Source organism: Sapajus apella, unplaced genomic scaffold, assembly GCF_009761245.1.
Source record: "Sapajus apella isolate SASKATOON/1434 unplaced genomic scaffold, GSC_monkey_1.0 scaffold1, whole genome shotgun sequence".
NCBI classification, from domain to species: domain Eukaryota; kingdom Metazoa; phylum Chordata; class Mammalia; order Primates; family Cebidae; genus Sapajus; species Sapajus apella.
The window spans coordinates 87,129,403-87,144,744 of record NW_022436941.1 but is presented as its reverse complement, the minus strand read 5'-3'; positions in this window follow the sequence as shown (position 1 = coordinate 87,144,744).

Here is a 15,342-nt window from a genome sequence, read left to right as displayed (position 1 = left end):
GAAATGGTCAAACGGTACAAAGTTTCAGTTAGACAGGGTAAGGAAGAGTGATCTATTAGACAGCATGGTGACTATATTTCATAACAATATATTGTATACTTTAAAGTCGCTAAGAGATTAGATCTTACATGTTCTTACAACAACAAAAGTATGTGAAGTGATGGAGACATAAATTAGCTTGATTTAACTATTTAACAACATATATTATATCAAAACATCATGTTATACACCATATATGTATAATTTTTGTCATCTATATCATAATAAAAAGATAACAATCAAGAAATAACCTTAGTCTTTAAGAAAAAAAAAAGAAAATTATCATTACAGGGTAGGGTTTCAGTTTATCACAAGAAAGAAAGAGTTAGGCAAAACTTTGGCTTAGCTGTGGAATATCTTTTTATCAAGATAAGGAGATGAAAAATAAATTCTTCGTGGAAACCAATTTCAAAAGGCTATGCCACTCTTTTACAGGAAATACTGTTTCATATCATTATATGTAATAAGAATTGATTATCACCAGATAAATTTGGCAACACATTTGCAATAATTACTTCTGACACTGTCACAAGCATCAAAATGATTAACAAATATTTCGCAAATGTAATGATAAGTATAATAAGTGATTTTTCATTATATTTCTTTGTTATTTGATAAGTGTAACAAAATGCCAGATGATTCTCATTACCATAGAAGTCAATTGGCAGGTGACAAATAATTTTTACAAAGTTATTGAATCAATGTCAGAATCAGAGTAAAAAAAAATGTGATGAACTTGCTATGAATAGAATAACTGATTGTTTCTGAAGTCATTGCTTTCTGAGTATGAGGTTTAAATAAGTAATAGAATTGTAAGAGTTAGAGAAATGGCCTCAGAATTAAAAGGCAAGATTGGAATGCATTCTGAATAGAAACCAGAGGAAACTGGAGAAACCACCACCACTACAGAAACATCCAGCTTTTGATTACTTATAATCATAACCATTTGATTGCTATTTGATAGAAATAGTCTTTTACAGCAAGTCAATTTGATGAAAAATCCTCATCACATTGAGTATTTCTTTCAGGACACATGGCTTTGATGACTTTGATCCTGTTTCTCTCTCTCTCTCTTTTTTTTTTTTTTTTTGTCTTGGTGGCCATGATGCAATAATCTGTAAGAATAGGGAGATGATGAGCCTGAATAGAGCAGCTGTATGATTGACCATCACAGTGGTCAGAATTCAGAGAACCCAATCAGCTCACTGGGGTGAGGATTAGCACACGGGAGGTGCTGATTGATGAGCACCGCCTCTTCTCGACTCCCACACAACACGACTGGTCCTGCGACCATGGCATCTGAAATACGAGATTGTAGAACGAACATGACTTGAAGTGAGGGGGCTTTCCCGAGGGAAAAAGAAAATTAGGGAGAAAGAAAAAAAAGGCTTGATTATAAGTACTATTATTAGGACCATGATAACCACAGCTCAAGCTGAAGCATAAAAGGTATTTGGTTGTTTTTTTTTTAAACATGTGAACACGGGAGATGCAGCTTTGACTTTTTGACTTGCCTCCGCAATAGCTTTTATTCGGTGTAAGTCTAGCCTCCTTACATACTTAGCAATTTAAATGTGTTGAATAAGATTCTTCAAAGAAAAGGATACTTAGTACTAGAGAATATTAATACACATGTTTCCTAAAGGTTATGGGGGAAAAAAGATAATGTAGCAATTATATGTTCTGAACTAGTACAAGTTTAAAGTTAAGCTAAATGCAGTTTATCTTTTTGTTAAGAATTCAATGCTTGGCACACGTTAGGAAAAAATGTGTTATTTCAGGTCAGTACCTCCTCGGGAACTGTTTTCCTAGCCCCACCCACAAACACAACTTTCTCTATTCCCGAATACCACACATTTCATAAATGGAGAATTCTCTTATTCTCATTAAATCAAACTGGCAAACATACAAAGGTAGCATTTTTACTGTTTTTGTCTAATAATTTCATTCTGGTGTGAGTTTTAATTTGTGGGAAGTAGCGAGGAAGGAGCTTAGATTTTGGAGTCAGTTAAAGGAGAGAAGGAAATCAGCAAACAAAATTTTGCTTTAATTTTTTTCTTAGTATATGATTTTTGGCATTGTTTTAAGAAGGCGAAGGACTGATACCATAAAAGTTCATTTGAATACTTTAATCCTAAACATATAATTTCTAGATCTACCAAATGCTAATCAATGTTGGGAATAAAGTAATAAAATAAGGGAGTAAACTCCTAGATATGAGAATATTTTTTAGTGCAAAGAAGGGATTTTTGAGGTATAACTTGAATATGTCTTCAGCACCATTTTTTTTTTTTTTTAACTTGGGAAATGAAATTCTCTGGAATTGGTTACAGAGAAGCAGCTTGTATGCAAACTAAGTCAAGACTATTTCTCAATAATTTTTGAAATGTTATTAATAAATAGAACACACAAATGTAAAAATGGTCCTTATCTTCAGATCAGCTCCTCAGATATACCAAATTTTCCACTGGCAAGAAGCCATTCTGTCTGGGCAAAGATATCACGCCTGTAATCTCAGCAATTTGGGAGGCCGAGGCAGGAAGATCACTTGAGACCAGGAGTTTGAGACTAGTCTGGGCAAAATGGAGAGACCCCATCTCTCAAAAAAAAAAAAAAGAAAAAAAAGACCGCAACAGAACAGTCGTGACAGCAGTGGGAGGAGCACAGTGCAAAATGACAGCGATGGGAGGAGCACAGTGCAAAATGACAGCGGTGGGAGGAGCACAGTGCAAAATGACAGGGGTGGGAGGAGCACAGTGCAAAATGACAGCGGTGGGAGGAGCACAGTGCAAAGTGAGGGAGGCAATGAGTGACAAGGCTTTGTACAAACCTAGAGGCTATGTTAAGAATTATTTTGCTTCTGTTTTAGATTTAGTTTTAGTGTTGTTTTTTTTTTTTAATTTCAAGAACACTAGGATACTGTTTAACATTTTTTGTTTGTGTTTTAAGAAGAATAAAGGTCAGGTTTGGGCTTTGAAAAGATAACTCTGCCAATGCTGAGGTAGATAATTCATTAAAAGGGAGCAAATGTATCTAAGGGAAGAGTACTTGGGATATTATAATAATCAAGGAAGAGGATGTTGCCTAAGAGAGATGGAGAGAAGGGGATAGATTTGAAAAATACCTAAGACATAAATCAGTAGGCTTTGGAGCTGGAGTTGATATAAGATTGTGGGAAGACTTCAAGGGCAAATCAGAGGTGCTCGTGATTTTGAAAAGGGACTGTCAGATGAAGTTTGAAGATGGGGATGGGGAAAGAAGATCTTGAGTGTAGATCTAGACAACTTGATGTTGAGGTGCCAGAAAGGTTTAAAGAAGAGATACAGAGCAGGGATTTGTTTATGCTCATCTGGAACTTAGAGAAGTAATCCAAACCAAAGATAATGCTTGTGATTCGAGTCTTATAATCATAGCAGTGGGAATGAATGACACAATCCATGGAGTGAACAGAGAAGAGGGCACATAGTGAGAAACTTCATTACTTCATGCCTGGATAAAAAGGGAATGAACTTGGAAAAAAGTCTGTGGAGAAGCACCCAGACACATAGGGAGAAACTATTATTTATCAGAAACTGAAAGAAAAGAATATCTTAAAAAGTGGCAAGAAGTCAAAATGTCAAACACATCGGAGAAATCGAGATTCGATAGTGTGCATTGGATTTACTGACATATATAGTCCACTCATGGCCTTGGGGAGAGGGATAAGAGATTCATTTATGACATGGATTGTTGGATGAGGTAAATTCTAAGGTCCCTTTTAACCTTAAGATTTGTCAGATTTTTGTCATGGAAAGATATATTTCCAAACTGTTTTACGGTAAGATTTTTTTTAATATATAGAGTTTCGCTCTTGTTACCCAGGCTGGAGTGCAATGGAGCGATCTTGGCTCCCCGCAACCTCCGCCTCCTGGGTTCAAGCAATTCTCCTGCCTCAGCCTCCCAAGTAGCTGGGACTACAGGCGCAAGCCACCATGCCCAGCTAATTTTTGTATTTTTAGTAGAGATGGGGTTTCACCATGTTGACCAGGATGGTCTTGATCTCTTGACCTCGTGATCCACCCGCCTTGGCCTCCCAAAGTGCTGGGATTATAGACGTGAGCCACCGCGCCCAGCCTATGGTAAGATTTTTAAGTCATCTGCCCCTTCAAAAAATATTTTCTAAATTTAGGACAATATGTATTAGAAAAAAGTGCAAATTTGTGTAAGAATATTCATAACTTTTCAAAGACAATGGTAAATGTGAAAAATTAATACCTTTTGTTTTCATGTTAATAAAATCTCCAGCTGGGCTGCTTCTTCCTGTAAACAAGAATTCACACAATGTTCAAATTGTAATCCAGTTCCAATCTGGAATTGGTCACAGAGGAGCAGCTTGTATGTAGACTAAGTGAAGATGAAGATTTGACCAGTTCTTGCTCATAAGAAATGCAGGAAGACCCAGGGGTCAGGTCATGGAATTTCACTGTTGAGGGAAGCTGAATGAAGATGATTTTAAACATCTTTATTCTTTACTTTATCTGAGAAATCAATGGAACATATCAAATTCTGGTCACTGTACTAAATTACAGTTCTTAAGAAATGAAAGATAGTTTCCCAGTGATACATTTATCTACGGCTTGGAAAAGCTTAGTAACCTTTTGGTCATTATCAGAGATTGCTTTCCATTGCTAAATGGCAGCTAGGGCCTATTCTTGGCTTGGGTAACTGATTGGGGGCCTGATTTGCAATATGGCTTCCACCATGCTCTGCGCTATAATTTCTCTGCCTATAAAATATGTTACTTATAATAATCTCAATTGCAGAGTCCTGTGGATGCAGTTATATCAGTGATGGCCAAATATAAATAGTTATAACAATTCAAAGTCTGTCTTAAAACATAACTATCTATAATTCTCTTTTCTAGGTTGACTCTCGACATTCTTAGAGTGTCAGGTGGCTGTATTATAATTGTTTCCTCTATAGCTTGTTCAAACTACCTCCAGAATTTCTGGATCTTCAGTTCAATGAGATGCCCTTACAAGTAAAATGGTTATTTTGTCTTTCTACTGAGGGTGAATATCACAACCTGTACCTGCTCTGTGAATAGCGAGTCAATAATGGGAGTTGCTTTTCACTCTTCCCTTTGTGCCATTGCTAGCTGTCCTCAAGGGAGCTTTGGCTGGGAAGGACTTGCATGGGTTTACTTCTCTTTCTCTTGGCTACTCCCTGTGATTTCCCTCATCAGTGGTATCTTCAATCTGTACTCTCAGCAGTTTTTTCTCTTACAACTTCCAGAGGAACTTCTGGGCAAATGTCCCTGGCAGTGGCAGCCCTGCTTTTAGTAGCTTCTCAAATTAGCAGTTTACTCTCAGAGTCGGCTTCCCTCAATTGTGAGATCCCATGATCCTGATCCCGGGATCTTTCTGCATTTCTTATGAGTGAGAACTGGTCAAACCTATCATGTTTACTGCTCTCGGTCTTCCCTAGTAGTTGCTTTCACGGTCAGCCTCTGCAGGGTCTCTGGCATCCCTTGCTCCCTGCATGGCAGTTCTTGTCTAAATCCCTGACCGGCTGGGTAACTCAGAATCACTCTCAAGTTATGTCTGGAAGTTATAACAAAAAGGTCCTTCTAGAGCTCTTGAAATGGTTTTCATGGGTATATTCTCTTAAAAATAGCTCTTCCAAGTTACTCATTGAAAATCATCCTAGAAGTAGGGAGAAAAAGCACCTTCAATGCTTCCTACATAGTCACTCTCTTGATTCCTATTACACTTACCTGTGTTCTAACATGAGTTTACTCAGGGCAAGTTTTCTTAATCATAAATATTCTCTCAAAAGGCAGAGTCTGGACCAGCTCTAGACAGTGTCCCAGTTCAATAGAGAGAGGTCTTAAAAACTGTCCCAGCAAGAGCATCTGCTTCACAGGCCATTTTCTAATAACATGTGAAGTGGCTTAGGAATAGTTCTGGATACTCTTCAGTGCAATACAAGGAAGACAGCCTAGCATTGTACCTGAATATGATGTCTGACATTAGAATAACCCGTACTAAGTTTCTACCTCTTTTTCTTACTGAGCATGTAACTTTGGGGAAGTGACTTTACCTTACCAGGTTCTAATAACCTCGTCTGTAAAATGAGGTAATACCTATCTTACATGGATTTTACCAATAGCCTATTGTAAGGAGTCCATACATTTTAATATTGTAAGTTTCCCCACATTAGTTGCAGCAGGGCAGGAAAAATAGACTTTGTTCCTAAAAACTATTCCGATCTTCCTCATGAGCCAAAAAATGAATCTAATAAATCAACCTGGTAAATTTAGTCCAATGCAATTCAAATGGTCCCTTTAGGTAATGCTTGCTTTCCTTTGATAAAAGTAATCAGTCTCTCAGAGTTCCACTCTTCCCTGCAACTCTCTGAGATTGCATCAGATACATCAAGGTGGTAAAACTAATTATGTCCTCATCACAGTAGAGAAGAAAGGATCCCGAGAGCCATATGACACTCTCGTGCTTTTCTCTGATCTCCATGGTGATGACTTTCTGGATCCTGCTTGTCCTGCTGACATCCTAGCTCAGGTCCCATCTTTCTCTAGGTTTCATTATTTCCCTGCGGAGCACCCCACACGAGTCAGCTTTTCCTTGGATCTTGCTTGCACTCTGGACCCCTCCAATGACATCTGGGCTCACATCTAGAAAAGGGACCTGAATGTCTTCTTACTTGTCTCTCAAGGTCACAGAAGACAGACTTCTCCTGTACCTCCTCTAGATCCTGCCTTCCTTGTTCATAGATTCAGCCTTGCAACTAAAATCTAATGCCAGGTTTGATGTAGATATCAAAGTGAAATTTACTTATTGGTAAAGGAGCCCAAATTGGAAGGTGTCTTAGCCCTTTTACGTTGCTATTTTAAAAATCTCTGGCCAGAAGTAGTGGGTCATCCCAGCACTTTGGGAGGCCAAGGCAAGTAGATTACTTGAAACCAGGAACTCAAGACCAGCCTTGATAACATGGCAAAACCCCACCTTTACACAAAAAAAGATACACAAATTAGCTAGTGTGGTTGTGCACACCTGTAGTATCAGCTACTCAGAAGGCTGAGGTAAGAGGATCTCTGGAGCCAAGGAGGTCGAGGCTGCAGTGAGCTGTGATTGCACCATTGCACTCCAGCCTAGGTGACAGTACAAGACTCTGTTTTTTGTTTTTTGAAATACAACACCAATAAAAAACTTGAGACTGAGTAATGTATAAAGAAAAGAGGTTTATTTGGATTATGGTTTTGTAGGCTATACAAGAAGCACAATACCAATATCTGCTTCTAGAGAGGGCTTCAGGGAGCTTCCACTCATGGTAAAAAGTGGAGGGGAGCAGGCATCACATAACAAGAAAAGAGGAAAAAAGTAGGAGGTGAGGTGCCAGACTCTTTTTAACAGCCACATCTCATGAGGCTAACAGTGAAAACTCACTCAATCCCTCCAGAAGAACATCAAGCAGTTCATGAGGGATCTGGCTCCAGGGCCCAAACACCTCCTACTAGGACTCCTTCCAACACTGAGGATCTAATTTCAACATGAAATTTGGAGGGGACAAATATCCAAACTGTATCAGGAGGTATTTCAAAATATTAACTCTTTTTTATTATTTTCCTATTAAACTTCCAATTTTCCATATCAAATTTCCAGAAAGGTGGATTTTAGGTCTCTAAAGCAGAGCTATTTCTCTGTTCATCTCTGGCTCCTTCTAACTTAACCAGGTAACTCTGGGTATCAATGCGCAAGTCCATACCCTACCGTAAAAGTTGTTACATCCTAGAGTCTTAATTCTTTCCCAGCACTGAGCCCATTCCTCTTACAGCTGAAAAATTGTGACACCGGAAAGAAACCTCTTGAGGATTGAATACTAACAATAGAGGAGGGAAGCAGTATCTCACCTAAAGGCAACAGGAACTGTGATCTGGCTGCTAGCTTTTTCTAGGCCTTCCTTTTTCCCTTTGTTTCTAAACTGAGAGAAATGGCTGAACTGATCTGAGTGCCTCAGTTTCACATGATTCCTGCCTTGATGTCTACATTATTAATTATGGATTTTCTTTCTGAGTTGGCTAATACATTTTAAAAAATGATTACTGGTCTTAATTTTATGTCTCAAGTTTTCACAGAATTAGGCTTCCCTCTGTTGAGTCAAAGGAGGGAGACTAAAGACGACTTTTCATTACTCCACCTTTTCTTCCTTCAACTGACTATCCCTTATCCGCCTGAACATAGCATTTCTTTAGCAGAGCTACTGCCTTGATCTCAAGGTGACTAAGATTTGAAATCAGTCCAAAGTGCAGACTTTTTCTGCACACAGATATTTTCAAAAGAATAAACTCAACAGGTTTCTGCACTGTGAAATTTCTGTTTTCTCCCAAGTATTATTTTTTTCTTTCCTACTCACCTTTGTTGGTTTTTTATTTTTTTCTTGTGTTCAAGTGTATACACTTGAGATCAGAAGTCAAACTCTGTTGTTTAGTACATGAATCAATGGGTACTTCACCTGGTTTCCTAATGAGAATTCACTCAGGTCTAGGATAGAATTTTGAAAGCCACTTGCTGTTTAGTTCATTTGCAAAAGTCTAAGTAGTTCCCTGCCAGCAAAGCTTAACAGAACTCCCCAAAATGATGGGAACATTTTTATTAATAGTTTTGATGGGGAAGTCAACTTGTAGCATTGCTGGTATTGCCTAATAAGGCCACCAGAAATGAGGCGATGGCTTTTTCTCCTTATTCCTTGATGTTTTGGCAAGAATGCCATGGGTCTCACTTTGAATCAAAGAGGTGAGGTATAGTTAACCTTGAACCAAGTAATGACCCTCAGACCAAGGTGGTGAAAAGGTCATCTGATAGTCATAACCCCACTTATTCTACATATGGAGTACAGTCAAGTATGGCTCTCACAGTCAAATGTAGCTTGTGAATGAGAACAAATTGTAAAAGACATAAACTCAGAACAGAGACCTAATTTCCTCCCCAGTATCTACTTTCATCTCCAGGAACAGGGGAGATAAAACATGTAGACTGAAGTGCAAGTACTTTTTAGGAATATAAAAATTCATTTCTGAGAGGGGACATGCTGCCAGATAATGCCCTGAAATATTTATCTATGCATTTCCATTTTCCACTACGTAGCCAGAGTCATACAGTGCCTCAAGGCAAAGAATAAATAAAAATAAATAATGAGCTAAATTTAAAACAAGACAATAAAAAGCAAGAAATAGTCTGTCTTTGTCCATTTTGTGTGGCTGCAATAGAATACCACAGACTGGGTAATTTATAAAGAGAAAGAGTTTGTTTGACTCATGGTGCAGAGACTGGATATCCAAGTTCAAGGGAAGGCATCTGGTGGCCTTCTCACTGCATCGTCCCACAGCAGAAGGCGAGAGAGCAGAAGAAAGGGGACCAAACTTCATCCTTTTATCAGGAACCCATTTCCACAATAACAGCATTAATCTTCATAAGGCCAAAGATCTCATGACACAATAAGCTCTTATTACGCCCACCTCCCAACACTGTTGTATTGGAATTAAGTTTCTCATATGGTTTCAATATTTTTACACTCCAAATGTCATGTTGAAATGTGATCCCCAATGTTGGAGGTGGGGCCTAATGGGAGGTATTGGATCATGGGGATGCATCCCTCATGAAAGGCTTAGCACCATCCCCTTGGTGATGAGTGACTTCCTGCTCAGTTAGTTCATGGGTTTAGGAGCCTGGGACCTCTCTGTTCTCTCTCTCTTGCCACATGGCATGCTGGTTCCCCTTCACCTTCCACCATAGTTGTAAGCTTCCAGAGGTCCTCACCAGAAGCAGATGGCAACACCATGCTTCCTGTACAGCCCCCAGAACGATGAGCCAAAAAAGAACCTCTTTTCTCTACAGATTCCCCAACCTTGGGTATTCCTTTACAGCGATGCAAGAATAGACTAATCCAGAAAATGGATACTGAAGAGTGGGGTATCACTATAAAGATTTCCAAAGATGTGGAACTGGCTTTAAAACTGAGTAAGAGGCAGAGGTTAGAGAAAGTTGGGGGGCTCAGAAGAAGACAGAACTTTCACGGAAAGTTTAAAACTCCTTAGAGAGAGGTTAAATGGTTGTGGCCAAAGTGCTGATAGAAATATGGACATTGTGTTTTCTTTTTCCAACATTGTGGATAGGAGGCAAGGCCAGTGTGCCTCTCCCACTTCAAAGGAGAGAAGCGTGTGGAGATTCACACTGTGAACTTTTGTTCCAAGAACTGTAGCAGGGATTTACCAGGAAAACTGAAAGAATTCACATGCCTTTTAAAAGAAGTAGCATGCCATGGCAAACTCTGTGAGACAGGCAAAAAACTGTGAGTTCCCAGAGTAGAAGGTGGGGAAAGCCTGCCCTTGAACATACACCCTCACTGAGGAATCTGAAAATCCAGATAACAGGAGAAGGTTTTAACCTGACCTATAGCTGAAATGAATTAGAGAGTGGCATGAAATATAAAAAACTAGAAGCATCAGTGGGAAGAGCCTTGTATTCCCAGTCTCCAGCTGGAGCCCAGGGAAGCCATCCCTGACTATGTCTCACAGGGGTCCTTTGGGAAGGCAGCCAGTGAACTTAGGGAGGGGTTACAGGATGAAAGAAGCTCCCAACTAAATTTTGTGATAATTTTGAGTGGACGTGAATTCCCTTAAACAGGACCCGAGGGCAAATGGAAACCACTGCAGATACAGATGCAGGAGCTAGATGCTGGCATTATGGACAGATAAAGAAGGGCAGGGCCTGAAGGCCGTGCTGCTTTCTCAGCAGGGAAGCTTATGGCCTGGGCAGGTCTGGGTTCTGTGTGCAGGCTGCTTGGATCTAAACTCAGCACTGTTAGTAGGGCACTGCAGGTATGAGACTGACCTTGCCAACGGCATGGGAGCTGAGTAAGGCCTATAGCTACCAGTTATTCCCTAATGCCCTTGTGAACTTTACTGCACAGCAGAGGGAGCCATACTCCCCTCTGCAATATAGCCCCATTGGCCTGAGACCCCCACCCCCACTGCCCACAGTGGCTATGGTAAGCCCTGCCCAGGGAAAGTCTTAGCTCAGCACTGCCTAACCCAGCTCCCACTCAGTGGTCTTTCTCTACCCACCCTGGTTGCTAAACACAAAAGACATAAACTCTTGTGAGCTTTATGGCCCTGCCTGTCACCTGAGAAATTAGAAACTTCCCCTGGTCAATTTAGGGCAAGCTTAAATCCCACTGCTCTCTTGACAGCACCACCTCCTGGCTGGAGGACAACCAACCAGGCCAGAATTACAGTAATTCTTGGCAGAATAACACTATTTTTCCTGCTCCCAAGAAAAAGAAAACAGCAGATAACACCGCTGACTGCAACACCCTGGCTAACCAGAGGTCCTGAGTCTGTTCACGTGACAATTTCACTGCTAGCCTAACCATCATTTGAGAAAGCCAGCACACTAAACCTATCTACAACCAAGGAATCTCACAGAATCTACGTAATTCCCCTGCCACCTCCATCAGAGCAGGTGCCAATATCCACAGCTAGGAGACCTGAAGACTTATCATATCATCAGATTCTTTGCAGATATTCCCTGTACCAGCCTGGAGCCTGACAGCTGCACTAGGTGGTTAGACCCAGAAAAGCAATAACAATCACTGCAGTCTAGCTCTCAGGAAGCCCCATCCCTAGCAGAAGGGGGAGCGCACCACATCAAGAAATTGTGACCAAATTTTGGGGTACAGAGGGAGGCTCAGCTCCCCCGAGAGGATGTTCTTCCAGGCTCTTAGTCTCTCACTCACCCAAGAATGGGAGAGGGGACCATGCCAGGTTTGGTGCACTCACAAGTAAATATTGGACTCCAAAGAGTTTTGCAGAAAGTGATTTATTTAGGCAGAGAAAGAGAAAAAGGAGAAAGAAAAAGATAAGAGAGAGAAGCTTCCATAATGGTGTGGAAGGGGATCCAGATATGGAGTCCAAATCTCAATGAGAGAGCATGGGACTTTTAACCTGGGAGGAATTTCTGCCCCCTTCAGGTTTTCTGGGCCTATGAAAGGAGTTTCTTTAAACTTCTGCTGGAGTGATTGATCTTTGATTTTTCCTGCATGCGTGAAAGTTTAAACAAAGACCTCTAATCCCTGGATGGAGAGGTGGGGAGTATGGCACTGGAAAGCTCTTGCCTTTGAAACTATACCCCCTTGCGGACCCAGGAAGACAATACATTTCCTCAGGATCACCCCATGGGACAAAAGAATGGGAACAGCCGACCTTGTGTTCCAGATCCTTATGCTGTTGGGAAGTTTCTTGCAGAAGAGGCACATCTACAGTGTTGGGCACATCAGGTAAAGTTTGCACCTACAGTCCCACAGGCAGGCAGCCTCTGTGATCATGACGGGGCTTGGTTCACCCCTGGTACTCCACTTTAGACACATTTGGGGCTTTCTCCACGGGAACACAGCATAGAGGCACCTATAGGCAGCATTCCTGGAAAAATCCAGGGTAAGCGCAGCCCCACAAGAGGAGCACACCTCAGATTCAGGCCTGTATGAAAGGCAGTCACAATTCCTCCCTATTTGGAACATCAATATTCCATCAGATGAAAAGAGGTGTCCATCTGACCTGAATAGCTGAAGCCCTGGGAGGGGAGTAAAGCTGCAATGTGAATAGCTTTCCTCTTTGCCTGGCGGGGGAGCTGAGGTATCTCCCGCTCTTCACCCTATCAAACCGCAGTACATCTAACTGAGAGCTCCCCAAGCCACCCTCATCAAGGCTGTGACCTCAGCCCACCATTGGGTATTACATCAACCCACCTGCCTTAGCCACAACAGGTGTCTACCCAGGGGTCTGTGGGAGGTTGAATTTAAGAGCGATGACTTATGGTATCTGGAAGAAGAAATTTCTAAGCAGCAAAGCATTCCCGATGTGGCTTGGCTGCTTCTAACAACCTATAATCAGATAAAAGGAGCAAATAAATGACTTGAAATTTAAACTGAGATTTAAAAGGGAAGCAAAGTGTTAAAGTTTGGAAAATTTGCAGCCTGGCCCTGTGATAGAGAAATAATCTAAACAAACCGGAAAGCAACTACTTGCTAGAAAGATTAGCATGACTGAAAGGGAGCCAAGTGCTAATATCAAAGGCAATGGGAAAAAGGCCTCAAAGGGATTTCAGAGATCTTTGAGGCAGCCCTTCCTATCATAGGCCAAGAGGTCTAGGAGGTAAGAATGGTTTGAGGGGCCAGGGCCAGGACTGTGCTGCCCTACTCATCCTCGGAACACTGGTCTCTGCATCCCGTCAGCTCCAGCAGCTCTAGCTTCAGCCTCAGCTCAAAGGGCCCCAGATACAGCTCAGGTTGCCACTCTGGGGGTGGGAGATGCAAGCGGTAAGCCTTGGTGACTTCTATGTGGTGTGAAGTCTGCAGGCTCACCAATGCAGGACTGAAGGAGGCATGGAACCTTCCACCTAGATTTCAGAGGATGTATGGGAAAGCTTGGGTGCTCAGGCAGAAGCCTATCATAGGGCGGAACCCTCACAGGGAGCCTCCACTAGGACAATACTAAGGGAAAATGTGGGGTTGTATCCCCCACAGACAGCCCTCAGTCCCCACAAGGTTACTGCCTATCAGATCTGTGGGAAGGGGGCTGTGGCCCTTCAAACCTGAGAATGGTAGAGCCAGTGGCAGCTGGCATCCTGAGCCTGGAAAAGCTGCAGACACTCAACCCTAACCCATCAGAGCAGCCACAGGGGCTGCACCCTTCAAAGCCACAGGGATGTAGCTGCCACGGCCTGGGAGCCCATCCCTCACACTGGTGTTCCCTGGTTGCAGGACATGGAGTCAAGGATTGTTTTGGAGCTTCAAGATTTCATGACTGCCCTGCCAGGTTTTAGACTTGTGTGTGGCCAACTGCCCCTTTCTTTTGTTTAATTTGTCCTTTTTGGAATGAAAATCTCTCTTCAATGCCTGTATCACCATTGTATCTTGGAAGTAAATAACTTGTTCTTGATTTCACAGGCTCATAAGTGGAAGGAGTTAAGTCTCAGATAAGATTTTTAGGACTTTGGACTTGAAGCTGGAACAGGTTAATACTTTAGGGGACTATTGGGAAAGGATGATTGTATTTTGCAATGTGAAAAGAACATGAGATTTAGGGTGTTGGGGTGGGGTGATATGGTTTGGGTGTTTTTCTCCACATCTCATGTGAAATGTGATTTCCAACATGAGATTTGGAGCAGTGGGTAGTATTGGATCATAGGAACAAATCCCTCATGAGTGGCTTAGTGCCATCCCTGTAGTGAGGAGTGAGCTCTTACTCAGTTCATGTGACAATTGGTTGTTTAAAAGAGTCTGAGCCGGGCGCGGTGGCTCACGCCTGTAATCCCAGCACTTTGGGAGGCCGAGGCGGGTGGATCACGAGGTCAAGAGATCGAGACCATCCTGGTCAACATGGTGAAACCCCATCTCTACTAAAAACTACAAAAAATGAGCTGGGCATGGTGGCGCATGCCTGTAATCCCAGCTACTCAGGAGGCTGAGGCAGGAGAATTGCCTGAACCCAGGAGCCGGAGGTTGCGGTGAGCCGAGATCGCGCCATTGCACTCTAGCCTGGGTAACAAGAGCGAAACTCTGTCTCAAAAAAACAAAAAAAACAAAGAGTCTGAGACCTCCCCCTTCTCTCTCTCTCTCTCTCTCTCTCTCTCCTTCTCCTGCTCTTGCCCTGTGACATGCCTGCTCCCCCCTTGCCTTCTGCCATGACTGGAAGCTTCCTGGGGCCCTCAACAGAAGCAGATGCCACCACCATGGTTCCTATACACCCTATAGAACTGTGTGCCAAAAAAAAAAGCCTCTTTTCTTTATAAATTGCGCATCTTCAGGTATTCCATTATAGCAGTGCAAGAACAGACTAACACAGTTTCCAACACAGAAACTGTGGGGACACACTCCAATTATAGCATAGTCTATGCTGAGATTTTTACTTTAAGAACAGGCTTTTCCCTTTCCATCTGAGCAAAGTCACAGGTCATGTGAGAGAAGAGAGTCTCCTTACCTGCTCCATCACTGGGGTACAAACCTCCCAACTACTGCCTATATGTCATGTGGGGTGGTCTACCAGTGCGACAATTACTTGTTCCCCTAGGTATTGTCAAGCCAGGTTACTCTTATGTGAATCTCAATATCAGTGGACATGAGTATCCTTAATACCCAACAAGCTAGTGATACAGTGCAGCGTGACTGCCAGAGAGAAATCAACTTCGTTCAAGTAAATGATTAATATTTTATTGACAATGTCATTATAGAAAAGCAAACCTAGTTACCTTA